The sequence below is a fragment of the Ovis canadensis genome, chromosome 2 (genome assembly GCF_042477335.2).
Source record: "Ovis canadensis isolate MfBH-ARS-UI-01 breed Bighorn chromosome 2, ARS-UI_OviCan_v2, whole genome shotgun sequence".
Taxonomy (NCBI): domain Eukaryota; kingdom Metazoa; phylum Chordata; class Mammalia; order Artiodactyla; family Bovidae; genus Ovis; species Ovis canadensis.
Genome location: NC_091246.1, coordinates 189,059,530 through 189,065,723, shown reverse-complemented (window position 1 = coordinate 189,065,723; position 6,194 = coordinate 189,059,530). Strand labels below are relative to the sequence as shown.

At 38.7% G+C, this 6,194-nt stretch overlaps 1 non-coding gene across 1 annotated transcript; it reads left to right on the top strand.

Moving 5' to 3' along the window:
- The first annotated feature begins 524 nt into the window (after positions 1–524).
- On the top strand, positions 525–596 carry TRNAW-CCA (transfer RNA tryptophan (anticodon CCA)). Its single transcript has one exon. It is a non-coding gene; the product is annotated as a tRNA-Trp (tRNA).
- The last annotated feature ends 5,598 nt before the right edge of the window (positions 597–6,194 follow it).

Here is a 6,194-nt window from a genome sequence, read left to right as displayed (position 1 = left end):
TAAGGTCTAACCAGCACAAGGGATTTGTTAGAGGAAAGAGAAATGAGTAAAGTTTTGGAAGATGAATAGACAACATAGGTTTGGAAGTTTTGGCCATAGCAATCAGAGCAGAAAAAGAAATAAAAGGATTCCAAGTAGAAAAAGAAGAAGTAAAACTCTCACTGTTTGCAGACATGATCCTCTACATAGAAAACCCTAAAGACTCCACCAGAAAATTACTAGAGCTAATCAATGCATATAGTAAAGCGGCAGGATATAAAATCAGCACACAGAAATCCCTTGCATTCCTATATACTAATAATGAGAAAATAGAGAAATTAAGGAAACAATTCCATTCACCATTACAATGAAAAAAACAAAATACTTAGGAATATATCTACCTAAAGAAACCAAAGACCTATATATAGAAAACTAGAAAACACTGGTGAAAGAAATCAAAGAACACACAAATAGATGGAGAAATATACCATGTTTATGGATCGGAAGAATCCATATAGTGAAAATGAGTATACTACCCAAGGGCTTCCCTGGTGGCTCAGAGGTTAAAGCGTCTGCCTCCAATGCGGGAGACCCAGGTTTGATCCCTGGGTAGGGAAAATTCCCTTGGAGAAGGAAATGGTAACCCACTCCAGTATTCTTTCCTGGAGAATCCCGTGGACGGAGAAGCCTGGTAGGCTACAGTTCACGGGGTCGCAAAGAGTCGGACACAACTGAGCGACTTCACTATACTATACTATACTATACTATACTATACTATACTATACTATACTATACTATACCCAAAGCATTCTATAGATTCAATGAAATCCCTATCAAGCTACCAATGGTATTTTTCACAGAGCTAGAACAAATAATTTCAAGATTTGTATGGAAATACAAAAAACCTTAAATAGCCAAAGCAATCTTGAGAAAGAAGAATGGAACTGGAAGAATCAACCTGCCTGACTTCAGGCTCTACTACAAAGCCACAGTCATCAAGACAGTATGGTACTGGCACAAAGGCAGAAATATAGATCAATGGAACAAAATAGAAAGCCCAGAGATAAATCCACACACCTATGGACACCTTATCTTTGACAAAGAAGGCAAGAATATACAATGGAGAAAAGACAGTCTCTTCAACAAGTGGTGCTGGGAAAACTGGTCAACCACTTGTAAAAGAATCAGACTAGATCACTTTCTAACACCATACGCAAAAATAAACTCAAAATGGATTAAAGATCTAAACATAAGACCGGAAACTATAAAACTCCTAGAGGAGAACATAGGCAAAACATTCTCCGACATGAGTCACAGCAGGATCCTCTATGAATCACCTCCCAGAATACTGGAAATAAAAGCAAAAATAAACAAATGGGACCTAATTGAAATTAAAAGCTTTTGCATAGCAAAGGAAACTATAAGCAAGGTGAAAAGACAGCCTTCAGAATGGGAGAAAATAATAGCAAATGAAGCAACTGACTAAGAATTAATCTCAAAAATATACAAGCAACTTATTCAGCTCAATTCCAGAAAAATAAACGACTCAATCAAAAAATGGGCCAAAGAATTAAACAGACATTTCTCCAAAGAAGACATACAGATGGCTAACAAACATATGAAAATATGCTCAACATCACTCATTATCAGAGAAATGCAAATCAAAACCACAATAAGATACCATTTCATGCCAGTCAGAATGGCTGCTATCCAAAAGTCTACAAGCAATAAATGCTGGAGAGGGTGTGGAGAAAAGGGAACCCTCTTACACTGTTGGTGGGAATGCAAACTAGTACAACCACTATGGAGAAAAGTGTGGGGATTCCTTAAAAAACTTGAAATAGAACTGCCTTATGACCCAGTAATCCCACTGCTGGGCATGCACACCAAGGAAACCAGAATTGCAAGAGACAGCGTGTACCCTAATGTTCATTGCAGCACTGTTTATAATAGCCAGGACATGGAAACAACCTAGATGTCCATCAGCAGATGAATGGATAAGAAAGCTGTAGTATATACACACAATGGAGTGTTACTCAGCCATTAAAAAGAAGACATTTGAATCAATTCTAATGAGGTGGATGAAACTGGAACCTATTATACAGAGTGAAGTAAGCCAGAAAGCAAAACACCAATACAGTATACTAACGCATATATATGAAATTTAGAAAGATGGTAATGATAACCCTGTATGTGAGACAGCAAAAGAGACACAGATGTATAGAACAGTCTTTTGGACTCTGTGGGAGAGGGAGAGGGTGGGATGATTTGGGAGAATGGCATTGAAACATGTGTAATATCATATATGAAATGAATCACCAGTCCAGGTTCAATTCATGATACAGGATGCTCGGGGCTGGTGCACTGGGATGACCCAGAGGGATGGTATGGTGTGGGAGGTGGGAGGGGGGTTCAGGATGGGGAACACGTATACACCCGTGGCAGATTCATGTTGATGTATGGCAAAACCAATACAATATTGTAAAGCAATTGGCCTCTAATTAAAATAAATAAATTTATATTAAAAAATAATAATAAAGAAAGTTGAATAGAGATGCCTGGGGCTTCCCAGGTGGCACTAGTGGTAAAGAACCCGCTTGCCAATGCAGAAGACATAAGAGAAGTGAGTTCGATCCCTGAATGGGGAAGAGCCCCTGGAGGAGAACATGGCAACCCACTCCAGTATTCTTGCCTGGAGAATCCACAGACAGAGGAGCCTGGTGGTCAAGAGTTCAGGGAGTTGCAAAGAGTCAGATACGACTGAAGCGACTTGGCACAAGTATGCATGCATGGAGCTGGCTTAACAATTTGGAACCTCAGGAGACATTACTGCACAATTGGTTTTTTGCATAGTTAATCTTCAAAATTTAAGGCTATATGAAATGCTACACAAGAAATATCAGCTAGCCTTATAATATTTAGGAGAAATTATCCTGTTTGAAGAGTGTGGTCCACCTCAACCATATGCTTGCCTTCCTCCACAAGACATTTGTCAAATTGGGAAAAATCAAATCTGCAAACCTCTGAAGGTTGAGTCCAAACTATTTTGAGACTGAGAAGATAGAAAGCCACCAGTCTCTTGAACAAAAGCTCAGGAGGAATATGCCCAAGAAATGAAAGGAAACAGAGGTGAATGAGATGAATCTTACTAAAACTTCAACTCAATCCCAACCTGGCTCAAGCTCTGATTAGACTGAGGTGGCCAGCTGCTTACAAGTCTGCCTAAAGGTTCATAGGAGAAGAAAGAGAGAATAAAAATAGGTACTACTGTAGTGAAAATTTTGCAAAACTGATAAGAGTTACCAATCTACAGATTCAGAAGCTCTAAGCAATGTAAACACAAAGAAAACCATACTTAAATGCATCAGAGTCAAGTGACTAAAAAACAGACAAAGAAAACTGAAGCATGCAGAGGGGGCAGAGAACATGTTACTTTTAAAAATTCAACAATAAAACTGAAGGCTAAAAATAGAATACTAATAAAATAATATCTTAAAATATTGAGAGCAAATGCTCCAATCTAGAATTTTCCTTCCTTGAAAAATAATTTTCAGAAATTTAGGTAAAAACAACAACCAATAACAAACTTTGGAAATAATAAGTGTAGTCAAATTTATAAGCAAAACTTCAAGAATAAAGTTTGTATTGGACACAAAGAAAAAACTGTGAAATGCAAGATAGTTCTGAGGACTTAACCCAGATTTAGCACAAGAAGATAAAGATACTAAATAATGTAAAGTGAAGCTAAAAACGGTCTTAGTGGGAATTTTATAGTCTTAAATGTATTTATTGAAAAATGATGTGTTTAGTTCAAGAAATTAGAAAGGCAGTAAAACATTAAGTAGAAGGAAGAAATAAGTAGTGATATGAACAGAAACTAATGGATTAGAAAACACACTAATAAATCAAACACATCAACAAAATCAAAATCTAGTTCTTTTAAATAAGACAAATTTTAGCAAGCCCAGTCAAGCAAGTAGTAGAAAACACAAATAAATAACATTAGGAATTACAAATAAGACAAAATTATGGATATAATAGAGATTTTCTTTTTCTGTATCTATGAAAGTGAAAAAGTAAAAGTGTTAGTCGCTCAGTTGTGTCCAACTCTTTGCAACACCATGCACTATACCCCATCAGGCTCCTCTGTCCATGGAATTCTCCAGGCAAGAATACTGGAAGGGGTTGCCATTCCCTTCTCCAGGGGATATTCCTGATCCAGGGGGTCAAACCTGGGTCTCCAGCATTGCAGGCAGATCTTTATCGTATGAGCCACCATACATACATATATATTAAAAAATAGTGTGTAACATGTATTGTTAATCCATGTAAAGAAATATGTATTATGGATATTTTTAAAATAAATTTTAAAACTTAGAGGTAAAGTGTCTGAAAAACATAAAGTACAAACATTGACTAAGAGAATAATTACTTTGGTACACCCATACCATGGAATACTCAGTGCAGTTCAGTCAGTCAGTCATATTCAACTCTTTGCGATGCCGTGAATCGCAGCACGCCATGTTTCCCTGTCCATCACCAACTCCCGGAGTTTACCCAAACTCATGTCCATCGAGTTGGTGATGCCATCCAGCCACCTCATCCTCTGTTGTCCCCTTCTCCTCTTGCCCGTAATCATTCCCAGCATCAGGGTCTTTTCCAGTGAGTCAACTCTTCGCATGAAGTGGCCAAAGTATTGGAGTTTCAGCTTTAGCATCATTCTTTCCGAAGAACACCCAGGACTGATCTCCTTTAGGATGAACTGGTTGGATCTTCTTGCAGTCCAAGGGACTCTCAAGAGTCTTCTTCAACCACAATTTTGAACCACAGTTCAAAAGCCATCGTTCTTTGGCGCTCAACCTTCTTCACAGTCCAATTCTCACATCCATAAATGACCACTGGAAAAACCATAGCCTTGAATAGACAGACCTTTGTTGGCAAAGTAATGTCTCAGCTTTTGAATATGATATCTAGTTTGGTCATAACTTTCTTTCACCATCTGCAGTAATTTTGGAGCCCCCCAAAATAAAGTCTGACACTGTTTCCACTGTTTCCCCATCTATTTCCAATGAAGTGATGGGACGAGATGCCATGATCTTCGTTTTCTGAATGTTGAGCTTTAAGCCAACTTTTTCACTCTCCTCTCTCACTTTCATCAAGAGGGTTTTTAGTTCTTCTTCACTTTCTGCCATAAGGGTGGTGTCATCTGCATATCTGAGGTTATTGATATTTCTCCCGGCAATCTTGATTCCAGCTTGTGCTTCTTCCAGCCCAGAGTTTCTCATGATGTACACTGCACTGAAGGTAAATAAGCAGGGTGACAATATACAGCCTTGACGTACTCCTTTCCTATTTGGAACCAGTCTGTTGTTCCGTGTCCAGTTCTAACTGTTGCTTCCTGACCTGCATACAGGTTTCTCAAGAGACAGGTCAGGTGGTCTGGTATTCCCATCTCTTTCAGAATATTCCAGTTTATTGTTATCCACACAGTGAAAGGCTTTGGCATAGTCAATAAAGCAGAAATAGATGTTTTTCTGGAACTCTCTTGCGTTTTCGATGATCCAACAGATGTTGGCAATTTGATCTCTGGTTCCTCTGCCTTTTCTAAAACCAGCTTGAACATCAGGGAGTTCACGGTTCACGTACTTCTGAAGCCTGGCTTGGAGAATTTTGAGCATTCCTTTACTAGCGTGTGAGATGAGTACAATTGTGCGGTAGTTTGAGTATTCTTTTGCATTGCCTTTCTTTGGGATTGGAATGAAAACTGACTTTTTCCAGTCCTGTGGCCACTGCGGAGTTTTCCAAATTTGCTGGCATATTGAGTGCAGCACTTTCACAGCATCATCTTTCAGGATTTGAAAGAGCTCAACTGGAATTCCATCACCTCCACTAGCTTTGCTTGTAATGATGCTTTCTAAGGCCTCCTTGACTTCACATTCCAGGATGTCTGGCTCTAGGTGAGTGATCACACCATCGTGATTATCTGGGTCATGAAGATCTATTTTGTACAGTTCTTCTGTGTATTCTTGCCACCTCTTCTTGACATCTTCTGCTTCTATTAGGTCCATACCATTTCTGTCCTTTATCGAGCCCATTTTGCATGAAATATTCCCTTGGTATCCCTGATTTTCTTGAAGTGATCTCTAGTCTTTCCCATTCTGTTGTTTTCCTCTATTTCTTTGCATTGATAGCTGGGGAAGGCTTTCTTATCTCTC